The following is a 17099-nucleotide window of genomic DNA, read 5'->3' on the forward strand; positions in this document are numbered from 1 at the left end:
TCTGGCTGAATGACTGGAATTGAAATGTACATCTCATGCTAAGCAGTGCTTCCTACAGTTTGTGCTAGTTTCTATCTGAAATATTTCAGAGCAATTTTTCAGAATGCAACTGATTTTGACTGTTCTAGAAGAACAGGGAATTCCTATAATGGCAACCCAATATTTTCTAAGCACTACAAGAAAAATGAACATCAGATAGGATTATTAACAACAGCCTCAACAGCACTCAATCAAGAGTAGATTACAAGTTTATCATGAAAATATCAATCAAATCATAATAGTCTCATAATACTAGGACTGACAATCATTTTTAAAAGTTCATGAATTCCATGCATTTAACAGAGTTCCATAAGTCTGACATGCATTTTAATTTATTCCTTTCCTGGAAATCTTGAGATACTATTTTTGAAATTAGCTTAAACTATCTTACTTTCTGTTATCAAAACAATCAACTATGGATTAATACAAACTAAAAATGGTATCCACATATTCTGCATGCACTGCTTGAAGTTACAGATGGGTTAGGGCAACCCTAACTACCATATGGAGTGCTGATCACCCCTGTTGGAATTAATGATGGGTCATTTTACATTTTTCTAAAATTATGCTTGAAATTATAAACTTTTAGAGCACTGAATTTTTTAATGCTGTACAAATCTACATAGGTGGTTCTTTTAAGGAATTACAGACATGCAGTGTTTGCTTAAGGTGCTTAGTCACTCAAGCTTGGTCTCAATCTGGACTTTTTGTATTACTGGGTGGAAAATGTTTGTATACTCGTATCTTACAAGCAAAAGAAAATTTGTAGTTTAAGTTTCTCTTTTCATGATAGAATATTTTATTTTATCGCAAAAATTTCTAAAATTTGATCCTTTAGGAGCAAGGGATTTTCTTTAGTGCTTCATCATGCTGCAAATGGAAATTATCCCATAGGTTTATCAATATTAAAAATTAAACAAACATAGTACTGAAATATTCTTTTTTTAATCATGAAATCTGTTGGCACACTGATCTTCAATACCCTCAAAAATTCATTTAACATTATTATTACTAGAAAATGTTCCAGGAAATAGGCTTTGAGTAACACTGACTGTAGGTACTGTAAATCTACATATACAAAACTAGCAGTAACCCGCAGCTTCGCTCACAAGGATTTTGCAATTTGATAAAAGTAGTCATTCCTCGGTACTGTACTAAGACATTATCTGAAAATCCCTAAAATATAAAAACTTGCCAAAAAATTGAGTTTCATTTACCCCAGAAACTCTTTGTTAACCACGTTTGTGGTATTGCCTTTTGGGGCAAGAAGACCATGCGACATACAACTGTACATGTGAGAAGTCAGAAAAAAAAAACCCCAATGTTTCCTTATTTTAAAAGGAGATTCCAAATACCTATTTCCACTTCTGTAACATCTTCAGTTTTTGAGATAGAAGTACCCCATAAAATGAACCCAACCCCTTTATCAGTCCTTCCCTCACCCAGACCTAAGTAGATTTTCCAAAAACAAAAACTACATGTTTCTCTATTTTTAAAAGATTTAAAATACCAATATTCATCTCTGTAACATAAGTTTTTGAGATATACTGTAGATATACTCATTTTAAAAATTCACCCACTTTTCAGTTCCCATTACATGGATTTTCCAAAAACAAATTATCTATGATACTTTACCTTTACAGGAGATATACAGTAGATATAATATTTTAAAAATTCACCCCCTTTGTCACTCCTGTTCACTCCCCAGTAACTGGATTATCCAAAAACAAAATTATATGTGTTTCTTTATTTTTAAATTTGATTCCAAATACCAATTTTCATCTGTGTAACATCATCAGTTTTTGAGATATAAGTATCCTCATAAAAGATATTCAACCCCTTTTTCACCTTTTTTAACCCCCCCCCTTAATGGGATTTTAAAAAACCAAAAAAAATGTGTTCCCTTATTTTTAAAGGAGATTCCAAATACCAATTTTCACATCTGTACACTTTTAAGTTTTTGAGATATAGATATACACATTTAAACAATTCACCCCCCTTTTCACCCCCTTCACGATGGAATATCCTAAAATCCTTCCTTAGTGAGCACCTACATTCCAATATAAGAGTATCCGCAAAATTTCATTTCTTTATGTCCAGTAGTTTTGGCTCGGCAATGATGAATCAGTCAGTCAGGACATGTTATTTTATATATACACTAGTAGTTACCCGCGGCTTCGCTCCCGTGGATTTCATAATTTGATAAAAGTAATCGTTCCTTGGTACTGTACTAAGACATTATCTGAAAACCCCTAAAGTATAAAAACTCGCTGAAAAATTGAGTTTCATTGTGACTTCCCCTCTCTGAGAACAATCATCAAACGAGAAATGCAACCAAGCAAGCAAAGGGCGCCAATCTTTAAGTTGAGGACTTAAAGATAAAAATTTATAATCAAGCTTGGACGGACTCTTATCACAGAGGTGATAGTGCACTAATCATTAAGCAGGAGAATTAAAAATCAAAAGGCTAATTAAGGCAGATTGATTAAAGTGAACTTGAAAAATACTATTTATTATATTTAATATAAATGACGACGGTTTAACGAGAACTGAATTTAAAATGGAAAATGAATTTAACAAAAAATTGAATGACTCTACTTCGCGAAAACTTGCAATATCTTTAACTCGCTTGCTCACCATGTAGTCTTGTTCTGCTGGTCCTGGGAAAGCTTCCATCCTTGTAGCGGGAACATCATCGGTCGTCTTTGAGATCTCTTCATCTGCAGCTAAGTACCATTCCTGCCTTGCCAATTGCACCTCCCATTAATTGGAAAATGACTTCAAAACTAACACTCCCTATTATGCTTTATCCCATATATTGGAGATAAGCCCTAAGTCATAGTTAGAAGAACCACCTTGGGTTATATGGAGAGGATACTCAATTAAGAATCCTTCCAACTTTACTGAAAATGTTCTCTGAAGTTTCATTTCTATCTATATTAAAACTATCTATTGACTTCGACTGGTTCAAACCGGTCTTGTAGCCGTGCTGTACGTAATTCCTGATGAGAGTGGCTCTACACCCCTCATTCAGAATTTCTAAGTACTGAGACGAAGAATCAAGTAGATTATCACGTAGAAGATCAAGTAGCGAATGAATACGTAGAATAATGTAGAGAGTCTCGTAGAAGATCAGAAGAAGATCATAAGATCATAAGATGAAGCCACAAGCTCCAACACGCCCTTTTATAACCTTCTCTCGCGCTAATTACAGGTCGCTACACGTGGTCCAATCAGATGACACGTCTCTCCCCACTCCAGATATTAGAGTTGACGGGTCTTAACTATGATATCAACTGTTCTTCTATTCGTCCTTTCACTCAGTATCCATGGCAACATGACGCTCCTTTGAAAATATAGGCGTTGAACAGTTTGAATAATTCTGGTCGAAATACGGTAGCTTACGTTAGGACGCGTGAACACGTGCTCGCTTTTCTCAGAACTTGATGTCTAAATTTGTCCTTCCAACTTCCTCGGTGATGTGGCAAGATAGAGGAAATCTACTGCAAGTTAATTTTAACCGACTGTCGCAAGAATCTAAGTGAATATGAGGATATTCAGCCCTCGTTTACAAGTCGTAGTTACAAAGTAATGAAATGATAGTGAGCAAATGATTAAACATGAATTATAATACAATTACATACCAAGATAAATATCATGACGTTAAATTCCCGAATTAATTACACATAATAAAATTAATATAATTACACTGTAACGTCTGGAACGTTACATACGCCCCCATGAGTTCTTAACAAATATCACATGAGTTGAGAACTCGCACACTTACTCCCACATTGACTTGAAATACCTCTATTACCTGCCCATTACGAGCGACAGTATTTTCATACAATTAATTATATCTCACTCTTTCCATATCTCTCTTAGACTGCTTACCATTGCGACTGTCTGTTATTTCAGTTCATCTTGAGGTTTAGATACAAAATTATGCCCATCATAAGCAACTTTCCATTTTTGTAAAAAACAAGATTATCCTAGAGAATATAACATAATTTATACAATTTAGATTACAAACTCTGCCGAGTGTCTATTTGTCCTTTTTACTTCCCATCTCTCCGACATTCTTTGCTAGATAGCAGTAACACGTTCTCTTCCAATCTTTTACATAAAAAAATGGAAAACAAATGATACAAACAATTTACACTTTTATCACTCTTTCGAATGTTTCAACCTTATCTTGAAGCATGATGCAATACACTCCACACACATACACACGTAATTTAAGCTCACGGTAAAATTATTGCAAGTTAGAAATGCACATACGGGAAAATTAATTATTTGCCGTCGTCAGCTTTAATTAGCCTTCTGTAACATCTCAGAAAACAAATATATAAAATTTCATGGCCTCACATACAGAAAACAGATGATCTATTGTCAATGAACGAGCATAAATCTACCGCCACACAAACACCTCCCTATTTTACAAACACAACTAGGAAATACCACCACAATAGAGACGTAAACACATACCGCTCGTAGTCTGACATAACAAGTAGCAACTTCCCCGAGTTACTGACCTATATCTCACAATCCGGTTCAGCCACCTCACACGACAGGTATCTCCGTAAACTACTAATGTTATATGAACCATTCATTACGCTCTCGCCATCCGCTAACTTGTAAGCACAGGGTCCTAGTTTTCTATGTACTTTATAAGGGCCTTGATATAAAAGAAAAAATTTCTTTGTTACCTTATCCTCACTATTTGACAACATTGGAACTCTCACCAAAACCATATCACCTACCTCAAAGTTATCAAGTACCTTACGTTTCTGCTGTCTTTTACGTTTATCTCCAGATTTAATCAGGTTCTCCCGTGCCAGTCGGACGTAAAATTCAGCATTACGAGGTGGTTCCTCAGGCAAACCTAACACTCTCACTACGCTCTCGCATTCAATACACAAACGTATTGATCCATCAGACTTAGGCACGACAATTAAGGGATTAACATATTGACTGTTTGATAATTCAATCACATCGTCTGCTAACATAGCTTGAATTTGATCCTCTACGGCTTTTGCATATTTGTGTGGTATCGGATACCGCGGTCCGCTGAATGGAGTCTTATCCAGCACAGAAAAAGAATGTTCATACGGATGGGTAACACCAGGTTTCTCGGAGAAAATCTCCACGTGTTCACATAACACTTCAAATAACTTGTCCTTCTGGACTTCATTTAACTCATTTCTACTTACGGCTTCTTTCAAGCCACATCTTTTATCCTCATGAATCCACAACTGACACAACTTCAGGCCCTCACTAGCCTCTTCATTAACTTTAGAAACCTCTCTCATTCTCCACACTGTACTAACTTCCGTTTTCCTCTGAATTTCCTCCTCAAACTTGACCTTGATATCCTCATTATTCCACCTCAAATTTAGCACTAGATCATTGTAATTTAACTGAGCCAATTTTAACGTTAACCAGTCAGATCCCAAGATAAGATCAAATATCAAATGCGGAATTACCAAACATATCTGAACGCTAATAAAATTATTAATACAGATCGGGACAGCTACTTGTTTACAAATTTGCTTAGACCTCTTTCCAACAGCCGTAATGATGAAAGTAGACTTAACAGGCATTTCCTCCAACTGAATACCCTGTTTCACTAATGACTCATACCACTGAGAACTAATACATGATATTTGGCTACCAGAATCAATCAAAACTTTAACCCACGCCCCCCAGACTTTCAATTTAACAACGGGATTGACTACTTTATTACTTGAATCTCCATTATTCTGCTCGGGTTCATACAACAAATCGTTTCTAACATCTAGGTCATATGGTAACACTTTCATGGCAAGACACTTCGCTACCTTCGTACTAGGCTGGAATTCTGACCTAACATTACAGCCTCTAGTTAGTTTAAAGGTTCCCTTTGTGTATTGACGTTGGACTCATTAGTACATTGCTCTGGCCTCCGTTGGGGATTTCCTGTCCTATATTCCGGTGCTCCGCTCCTGCTGTTCTGCTGAGGTCTGAACTGATTGCGAGCTTCGTGATTCTGTGTTCTACCGTTATGTCTCATTCCGTTGTGATGACTAAAGTTCTGAATATTCTCCGTTCTACTCCTAAGGTTACCTAACGCATCAAAACTGCCTAGTAGGTTCTCCATCTCCTGAATAGTTCCAACTTTTTGCATGCAGGCCGCTTCTCTCACCCTGTCCGGAAAATGTCTCAAAAGTAGTCTTACTACATCAGACCCTTCGGTTATACCATCTAAGTTCTGACAAATCATGACATGTGCCAGGAAGTACTCGGTCATAGTAACTCCCTCATGCTGTTTGTACCTCCCAAATACCACCCTTTCTCTCTCCCGAGCTTGTATCGCTTCATTCCAGAATTTCTCTCTAAACTTATTTCTGAATTCTTTCAGGTTCGTCATCGTTTGCCTATATACCATGAACCAAGACCGAGTTTCTCCTACAAAAGCATGGTCAATATTTTCCATAACGTCTTCCCAGTCCATTGACCCTTCCTCTAGACGCTTTTCAAATCGTTTTTCTATCATCTTAAGGAAATCTAGCGGGTTCGTTTGTTTCCCATTAAATTTAGGTAGTTCAATTTCCCTAATGTAGCTATTTCCTAGACAGTGCCTTCCCGTGAAAACCTGTTTATCCTTTGCCACCTGTTTTAACTTATTTTCTGCTTTCTCCATCCGGCATTCTACATCTCTGTCTCTCCTATCAATTTCTCTCTCCAAATTAACCTGCTTCTCTTTCAATGTCCTAATTTCAATCTTATTCTCTTCAGCTATCGCAAACCTTTCTTCACTTGCCCGGGTCTCATCTTCTATTCTAAGCTTTACCGTATCAATCTCTTGTTGGACGTGGTCTTTAAATATCCGTATTTCCCCTCTTTGTGTCTCAACTCTCTTATCAATACTAGTGACCTGCCTCATTACTTCCTCCCTAGTAGAGTTGTTTTCCTTCCCCATTAATTCCAGGAATTCACTTCTCTGTTCCGCAAACTTTTCTTCTACCTTTTTCCCTTGCCGTACATATTCACTTTCCTGGTCCTCTAATCGCTTATTAAAATGTTCATTTTTTACCACCAGATCGCGTAACTGCCTACTGTGTTCGTCCATTCTCCGATTCGCTTCCTCCTTATTTTCCCTCATCTCCCTGCTTAATTCAGCTTTAGTTTGTTCTAACTGTTCTTTCAGTTCAGATTTAGTTTGTTCTAATTCACCTTTAAGCTCAGATTTAGTTTGTTCTAATTCACCTTTAAGCTCAGATTTAGTTTGTTCTACATCTGTTTTAATTTGTTCCAATTCACTTTTTATTTCAGTTTTACTGTCCTCTATCTTACTTAACATTAACTGCATCATTCCCATTAACTGATCATTATTATTACTTTCATTGTTAGTGTTTACTTCCGCTTCGCCCCCCATCCTACTATCATCTGACTCCATACTGACTTCTTTCTGCTTGCCTTCACTCTCCATACTACTTACACTTCTATCTTCAATTTCCTCTACAAGACTACACAACTCTTCCTCTGAACTCAATACATTATTGCCTTTTATCGCCCGTCCACTGCGCAACATCCTCTCCTCTTTCGTCTGATCAGCCATGACCCTTCCCACAATCAAACACTCTTAATGAAACGTGGATATCCAAATTTTGCCCATAATACGAATTCTGATATCGTTACTGTCATTAACTGCTCCGTACTTAATGATTTTCTCGCCACACGTTGGAGCGGCATTTATGTGACTTCCCCTCTCGGAGAACAATCATCAAACGAGAAATGCAACCAAGCAAGCAAAGGGCGCCAATCTTTAAGTTGAGGACTTAAAGATAAAAATTTATAATCAAGCTTGGACGGACTCTTATCACAGGGGTGGGGTGATAGTGCACTAATCATTAAGCAGGAGAATTAAAAATCAAAAGGCTAATTAAGGCAGATTGATTAAAGTGAACTTGAAAAATACTATTTATTATATTTAATATAAATGACGACGGTTTAACGAGAACTGAATGTAAAATGGAAAATGAATTTAACAAAAAATTGAATGACTCTACTTCGCGAAAACTTGCAATATCTTTAACTCGCTTGCTCACCATGTAGTCTTGTTCTGCTGGTCCTGGGAAAGCTTCCATCCTTGTAGCGGGAACATCATCGGTCGTCTTTGAGATCTCTTCATCTGCAGCTAAGTACCATTCCTGCCTTGCCAATTGCACCTCCCATTAATTGGAAAATGACTTCAAAACTAACACTCCCTATTATGCTTTATCCCATATATTGGAGATAAGCCCTAAGTCATAGTTAGAAGAACCACCTTGGGTTATATGGAGAGGATACTCAATTAAGAATCCTTCCAACTTTACTGAAAATGTTCTCTGAAGTTTCATTTCTATCTATATTAAAACTATCTATTGACTTCGACTGGTTCAAACCGGTCTTGTAGCCGTGCTGTACGTAATTCCTGATGAGAGTGGCTCTACACCCCTCATTCAGAATTTCTAAGTACCGAGACGAAGAATCAAGTAGATTATCACGTAGAAGATCAAGTAGCGAATGAATACGTAGAATAATGTAGAGAGTCTCGTAGAAGATCAGAAGAAGATCATAAGATCATAAGATGAAGCCACAAGCTCCAACACGCCCTTTTATAACCTTCTCTCGCGCTAATTACAGGTCGCTACACGTGGTCCAATCAGATGACACGTCTCTCCCCACTCCAGATATTAGAGTTGACGGGTCTTAACTATGATATCAACTGTTCTTCTATTCGTCCTTTCACTCAGTATCCATGGCAACATGACGCTCCTTTGAAAATATAGGCGTTGAACAGTTTGAATAATTCTGGTTGAAATACGGTAGCTTACGTTAGGACGCGTGAACACGTGCTCGCTTTTCTCAGAACTTGATGTCTAAATTTGTCCTTCCAACTTCCTCGGTGATGTGGCAAGATAGAGGAAATCTACTGCAAGTTAATTTTAACCGACTGTCGCAAGAATCTAAGTGAATATGAGGATATTCAGCCCTCGTTTACAAGTCGTAGTTACAAAGTAATGAAATGATAGTGAGCAAATGATTAAACATGAATTATAATACAATTACATACCAAGATAAATATCATGACGTTAAATTCCCGAATTAATTACACATAATAAAATTAATATAATTACACTGTAACGTCTGGAACGTTACATCATTTATCCCAGAAACTCTTTGTAAACCATGTTTGTGGTATTGCCTTTTGGGGATAAGATGACCATGGGAGAAAAAGTCTTCTCTCAAGTTGAATAATGAATAAATACACGTTTATTTTTAAAAGATACTCCAAATATCTATTTACATTCCCGTAACATCTTCAGTTTTTGAGATATAAGTATCCCCATAAAAATAATTCAATTTTTCCACTTCATTTCACCCTCCCCCTTAAGTGAATTTTCCAAAAACAAAAAATATGTGTTTCTTTATTTATAAAGGACCTTCCAAATACCAATTACACGACTGCAACATCTTCAGTTTTTGAGATATATGTATCCTCATAAAAGAAATTCAACTCCTTTTCACCACTCCCCATTCCCCGCCAAGTTGATTTTCCCCCAAAAGTGTGCGTTTCTTTATTTTTAAAGGAGATTCCAATCTTCACATCTGTAACATCTTTTGTTTTTTTAGGTAACTTATAAGTTTCCTCACACAAATAATTCAACTAATTTTTCAATTCCTTCACCCCCCTTAAGTGGATTTTCAGAAAGCAAGAAGAAAGTATTTTTCACATGAGATTCCAAATACCAGTTTTCCCATCTGTAACATCTTCAGTTTGTGAGATATAAGTATCCTATAAAAATAATTCAATCCCCTTTTCAGTCCTTTTTTACAACTGTCCTTTTAGTGTATCTCCCGAAATAAAAAATACATGTTTCTTTAGTTTTAAAACAGATAAAAAGTACACAATTTTCCCATCTGTAAACATGTTAAGCTTTTGAGATATACTGCCAAAATACTTCTTTTAAATATTCACCGCATTTTTCAGTTCCCCTCAAGTGGATTTTCCGAAAGCAAATTGTCTATGTTTCTTTATTTTTAAAGAAGATTCCAAATACCAATTTTTCATGTATGTAATATCTTCAGTTTTTGAGATATATGTATTCTCATAAAAGGTATTCAACCCATTCTTAAGCTTTCTTCACCCTCCATTAATTGTATTTTCCGAAAGCAAAAAAGAATATGTGTTTCCTTATATTTAAAGGAGATTCCAAATACCAATGTTTAGTTTTGGCTCAGCGATGATGAATCACTCAGTCAGTCAGTCCGTCAGTCAAGGCATGTTATTTTATATATATACACTAGCAAGAAACCCGTGCTTCGCTAAGGTATTATAATGAAATTTATAATTGAATGCTTAACATTGTATATATAATCAGCCAAAATTGTCTATCTGACTCGTTTTCTGAGAGAATCTGCCAAAATTCATGATCTGACTCATTTTCTGGGAGATTACGGCAAAGCCCCTCCCATTTTTCAATCTTTCCTTCCAGCAATCAATTTCGTACTTCCTGGGCTAGGTCCAGGTATTCCACCCGGTCAGTTGGGTCCTTAAATCTTTGTCATCCTTTCCTATAAGCATTTTTAATATGGATCAAATCCTTGAGGAGATCCGGCATGGTGTCGTCTTGGGTGCCTTGGCGGTACTGAACCCGCGGCTGGACTGGAATCGTAGTCATTACCTGGTCAGGACCCGTGTCCAGCGCGGTCCACACATATTGACGACGGTCCAGAACATTATTATTATTATTATTAGGATTGGTGATATTAGTTGAATTTAGGATATTATTATTATTATTATTATTATTATTATTATTATTATTATTATTATTATTGATGTTCTGGACTCCACAGCAAGATGCAAGACCTCTACTTGGTGGTAAATTACATCTGCTGCCATTGTCATTGCTGACAATGTGACCAGCACCAGCAATGCGCATAGGCTACTGCGCGAGATTTCTGGCGACACGAATTATATACTTTCGTGCATTATTGACCTTATTATAGAGGTGAACAATTGCACGGTGAATATCAGTCCTATAGTTTATTTCAAATGTGTATAAATTTTGATTTATATGCCAGGAGAATCTACTGAAATCTAACTTTATGTTCTCCAAAGGAAAAGATGGTTCTTTAAAACGAACCCAGGAAAGATTAAAAATGATCAGTTTATGATCAGAATAAGTAAATTATGAACAGTAAAATCAATTGGTCTCAACTCCTTTTTCACCCCACCGCCGTTAAGTTGATTAACCCCCCCCCCCCCGCCCAAAACAAAGGAAGGCGTGTTTCTTTATGTTTAAAGGAGATTCCAAATACCAATGTTCACGTCTGTTACCTTCAGTGTTGAGATATAAAGTATCCCCATAAAAAGAATTCAGTTTCTTTTCACTTCCCTTCACCCTTCCCCCACCCCCCTTTTAGTGAATACTATTTTCTTTAATAGTAAAGGATCTTCTAAATACCATTTATCCCTACTCTAACATCTTCAATTTTTGAGATATGTGTCATGATAAAAGGAATGCAACTCCTTTTCACCCCCGCCCTGAAGATGGTTTCCCCCACAAAACGTTTTCTCTTTGTTTCTAAAGGGGATCCAAATACTAATTTTCATGTCTGTAACAACTTTCGTTTCTATTAGATGTAAGTATCCTCATACAATTAATTCAATTAATTTTTCAATTCTTTCACCCCTTCCCCCTTTCATTGCATTTTCCGAAAATAAGTGTTTCTTTACTTTTAAAGCAGATTCCAAATACTAATTTTCACGTCTATAAAATCTTTCGGTTTTGAGATAATAGTATCTTCATACAAATAATTCAACTAATTTTTCAATTTCCCCTCCCCCCTTTAAGTGGATTTCAGAAAACAAAAAATACGTATTTCTTCATTTTTAAAGAAGATTCCAAATACCAATGTTTATGTCTGTTACCTTAAGTTTTGAGATATAAGTATCCCCATAAAAGAAATATTTTTTCACTTCCTTTCACCCCCCCCCCCCACTTAAGTGAATTTTCCGACAAAAAATACTTGTTTCTTTAATAGTAAAACATCTTCTAAATACGAATTATCACGACTGTAACATCTTCAGTTTTTGAGATATGTGTCCCCATAAAAGGAATTCAACTCCTTTTCAGCCCCAACCCTAAAATTATTTCCTTCTCAAAACGTGTTTTTCTTTGTTTTTAAAGGAGTTAAAAATACTAAATTTTCTCGTCAGTGACAACTTTAGTCTTTATTAGATGTAAGTATCCTCATACAATTAATTCAAATAATTTTTCAATTCTTTCACCCCCCCCCCCCCCCCCCCGACGTTCGTAGGATTTTCTGAGAATACATGTTTCTCTACTTTTAAAGCAGATTCTAAATACCAACTTTAAAATCTGCAAAATTTTTCGCTTTTGAGATAATAGTATCTTCATACAAATAATTCAACTAATTTTTCAATTCCCCCCTTTAAGTGGATTTCCGTAAACGAAAAATACGTATTTCTTTATTTTTAAAGGAGATTCCAAATACCAAATTTTAGGAAAATACATGTCTCTATAATTTTAAAGCAGATTCCAAGTATCAATGTTCACGTCTGCAAAATCTTTCGTTTTTGAGATAATAGTATCCTCATACAAATAATTCAACTAATTTTTCAAGTCCCCCCTCCCCCCTTTAGGTGGATTTGCGAAAACAAATAATACATATTTCTTTATTTTTAAAGGAGATTCCAAATTCCAAATTTCATGTCTGTAACAATTTAAGCTTTTGAGATATCAGTATCCTGATTAAAAGAATTCAACCCCATTTTCAGTCACTTTTACCCCTCCACCCAAGTGGTTTTTCAGAAAACAAAAATATACATATTTCTTTATTTTTAATAGAGATAAAAATACTACATTTCACTTCAATAACATGTTATGTTTTTTAGATATACTGTAGAAATGCTCATTTTAAAATTTAACCCCCTTTTTAGTTCCCCTTAAGTGGAGTTTCCAAAAACAAATCATCTATGTTTCTTTACTTTTACAGAAGATTCCAAATACCAGTTTTTACGTCTGTAACATTTTACGTTTCTAAGATATACTGTAGATATAGTCTTTCTAAAAATTCACCCCAATTTGTCACTCCTGTTTAACCCCCATTAATAAAATTTTCCAAAAACAAAAAATATGTGTTTCTTTATTTTCAACCCTGGACCGCGCGCGTAGGCGGTGTCTGGAGCGCACTTTTGAATTATTGATTTGTATTATCGATTAATGCGAACTCAGCCCGATTACGTCCACTGCTAATCTTTGCTTACTCTGCTAAGCATCAGACAGCGCTACTGATATGTTGTGTAATGCTGCAGTTCAGCGTGGGAACAGTCGTGAAGACAGCCTCCACCGTTCAGCTTGCCGGCAGCGGTCCTAACACCGCAACGCGCACAGAAATGTAAGTATATTTTTGAGCTAACGTTTATTGTTCCAAGCGGTGTTATACATTATTTCTGCTGTAACAACGTTCCTTGCAGAATGTTTTAGTGACTAATGGAGGTGGATACTTCATTATGTATATAATTGCAGGTATGAAGTATTATACGTATATAAATAGAGTAATCTGTTTTTTTTTTTTTTTTTTTTTTTTTTTTCGCTACAGGGATCGAAGAAGATATATGCAACCTGATGACATCCAACAGTGTCTTATGGAACTCTCGGAGCAAGACAGAGTACACAGTGACTGTGATTTTGAAAGTGACATTGATTTTGAAGGAGAGGGGTTCGTAGATGATGATCATTCTAGTGACTCCGCACAATCTATTACGAGTGATATTCCAATGGAAGAGGACACGGGGTACGACGACGTCAGATTTTATATTGGAAAAGATGGTGAAACGATCTGGAAAAGTACTTCTGTGGTTCTGAATGATTCTAGAACCCGTTCGAAAAAAATCGTGAAGACGTTTCCCGGGCCAAAAGCACGTGCACGAAACACTCCAATACCGATGGATGCTTTCCTGCAAATAATTTCCCTAGAAATGGTCGATGATATCGTAAGATATACTAACATTTACGTTGCCAAGTGTCGGTCAAAAAATCCGGAATCGCAAAGTAGGGACTACAAGGATACTACACATACCGAGATTATGGCACTTTTGGGGGCATTATTTGTTACTGCAACTAAAAAGGGCAACCGTGCAGCTACTTTCGAACTTTGGTCACGAGATGGTACTGGAATGATAATCCTGAGCTCCAGGCGCTTTCTGTTTTTGATGAGATGTTTGCGTTTTGATGACGTAAGTACTAGAAACGTACGAATTGCGACAGACAGATTAGCAGCCATCAGGGAATTCCATCTGAATTTTGTTGCTAATTGTCAGGCTTACTACCCTCCTGGGGAGTTTGTAAAAATTGATGAGATGTTGGTAGCTTTCCGTGGCCGCTGTGGATTTATCCAGTATATGCCTCTAAAACCAGCTAAGTATGGGCTCAAATTCTACGCTCTGTGCGACAGTAGAACATTTTACACGTTCAATTTGGAACTCTACTGTGGCAAACAAGCCGAAGGTCCTTACAGTTGTTCCAACAAACCGATGGACATCGTCAAAAGACTAACTGACCCAATAAAGACTTCACATAGGAATGTTACCACTGATAATTACTATAGTAGCGTTCTATTAGCCGAATACCTATTGGAGCAAGGACTGACATTCATCGGGACACTAAAAAAAATAAAAGGGAAATACCTCCTGAAATTCTAATGGACAAATCTCGCCAGGTGGGCTCTAGCATGTTTGGATTCCAACCTGATATGACACTAGTGTCCTATGTGACGAAAAAGAAGACAGTTGTCCTTCTTCTATCAACTATGCACGACACAGGTGAAATCGATCCCACAACTAATAAACCATTCGTCATCGTTGACTATAATGGGACCAAGGGTGGCACAGATACTGTTGATCAGATGTGTTCTACATATTCAACAGCAAGGAAAACCAGGCAATGGCCTCTTGTAGTGTTTCTCCGTGAACTCGATATTGCAGGTATAAACTCGTACAAGATATTTCTGGCCAACATCCCATCAAAGAATTGTGTGAGATGGAAATATCTCACTGAATTGGGATTGAGTCTGATGGAGGTAAATCTCCGAGAAAGAGCTCAGCTTCTGTCTCTTCCAAGTGATTTACAGGTATTCTTATCTAAGTTTCGTGAAGCCAAGGAGACTATGGAGTGTGCATCACAAAAAAAAACCTGCTTCATTTGTGGAACGCACAAAAATACGAAGACTGGTGTTACCTGTGACCTATGTCGTCGAAATGTGTGCCGCAATCATAGTCAGCATACGGTTACCTGTGAAAAGTGCAGTCAAGAAGCTGAAGATGAAAACTGAATGTGCTTCATTTCATTGGGAACAGTAATCCGCTTTTTGATTTCATAACTCTATGTACAGGAGTCCCGTGTTCAAATTTCTTGACTTGTATTTGTGTGTTCTCTAAAACATGGTCAATTTCATGAAGTGTATATATGTTTGCCTTTTTAGAATACACATGGCATCTTTCAATTATTTCAATAAATTTTCTTAACCTAAGAATGATAAAATTCACACAATGTGCGAGAAGGTTGGCAAACTACGTTGTGCGGTCCAAACACCGCCGCGCGCACAGTAGCGTGATACGGATTGGCGCGTGCGGTCCAGGGTTAAAGGAGATCCCAAGGAGATAATTTTCAGGTCTGCAATATGTTCAGTTTCTGAGATAAAAGTATCCTCATTTAAGGCATTCAACCCCTTTATCACCCCTTTTCACCCTTCCTATTGGGATTTTCCGAAAACAAAAAGTTAAGTGTTTCTTTATTTTTAAAGGAGATTCTAAATACCAATTTTTACATCTGTAAACTTTAAAAGTTTGGACATATAGATACACTCATTTTAAAATTCACCCCCTTTTCACCCCTTATTAATTGGATTTTCCAAAAACAAAAAAATACATGTTTCCTTATTTTTTAGGGAGATCCCAAATACCAATTTTCAGGTCTGTAATATTTTCAGTTTCTGAGATATAAGTATCCTCATTAAAGGCATCCAACCCATTTTTCACCCTTTTTCACCCTTCCTATTGGGATTTTCTGAAAACAAAAGAATACGCGTTTCCTTATTTTTAAAGGAAAATTCTAAATACCTATTTTTACATTTGTAATAAATACACTCATTTTAAAATTTCACCCCCCTTTTCACCCCCTCAGCGAAGGAATATCCAAAAATCCTCCCTTAGTGGGCACCTACATTGTACTATAAATGTAACCTCAAAATTTCATTTCATTATGTCCAGTAGTGGCTCGGCGATGATGAATCAGTCAGTCAGTCAGTCAGTCAGTCAGTCAGTCAGTCAGTCAGTCAGTCAGTCAGGACAAGTTATTTTATATATATATAGATAGACTAGCAAGATACCCATGCTTTGCTATGGTATTATACTGACATTTATAATTGAATGCTTAACGTTTTATATATAATCCGCCGAAATTCTCGATCTGACTCATTTTCTGAGAGAATCTGCCAAATTTAGCGATCTGACTCGTTTTCTGAGAGATTACGGCAAAGTTAATCCCATTTTTCAATCTTTCTGTCCAGCAATCGATTTCGTACTTCCCGGACTAGGTCCAGGTATTCCACCTGGTCAGCTGGGTCCCTAAACCTTTGCCATCTTTTCCTATAAGCATTTTTAATATGGATCAAATCCTTTAGGAGATTCGGAGTGGTGGTGTCTTGCGTGCCTTGGCGGTACTGAACCCACGACCGGACTGCATTCGTAGTCATTACCCGGCCAGGTCCCGTTTCCAGCGCGGTCCACACATTTTGACGACGGTCCAGAACATTTTTATTTTTATTGTTAGGGTGGGTGATATTAGTTGAATTTGGGTTATTATTATTATTATTATTATTATTGATGTTCTGGACCCCACAGCAAGATGCAAGACCACTACTTTGTGGTAAATTACATCCTCTGACTTGTCATTGCTGACAATGTGACCGGCACCATTGTAGCGCGTAGGCAAGTGCGCAGGATTTCT

At 36.8% G+C, this 17099-nt stretch overlaps 1 protein-coding gene across 8 annotated transcripts in view; it reads right to left on the reverse strand.

Moving 5' to 3' along the window:
- Nucleotides 1-17099, reverse strand: part of baz (bazooka) — an 842954-nt gene that overhangs the window by 38656 nt on the left and 787199 nt on the right. The gene's annotated exons all lie outside the window — the stretch shown is intronic.

The sequence above is a fragment of the Anabrus simplex genome, chromosome 2 (genome assembly GCF_040414725.1).
Source record: "Anabrus simplex isolate iqAnaSimp1 chromosome 2, ASM4041472v1, whole genome shotgun sequence".
Taxonomy (NCBI): Eukaryota; Metazoa; Arthropoda; class Insecta; order Orthoptera; family Tettigoniidae; genus Anabrus; species Anabrus simplex.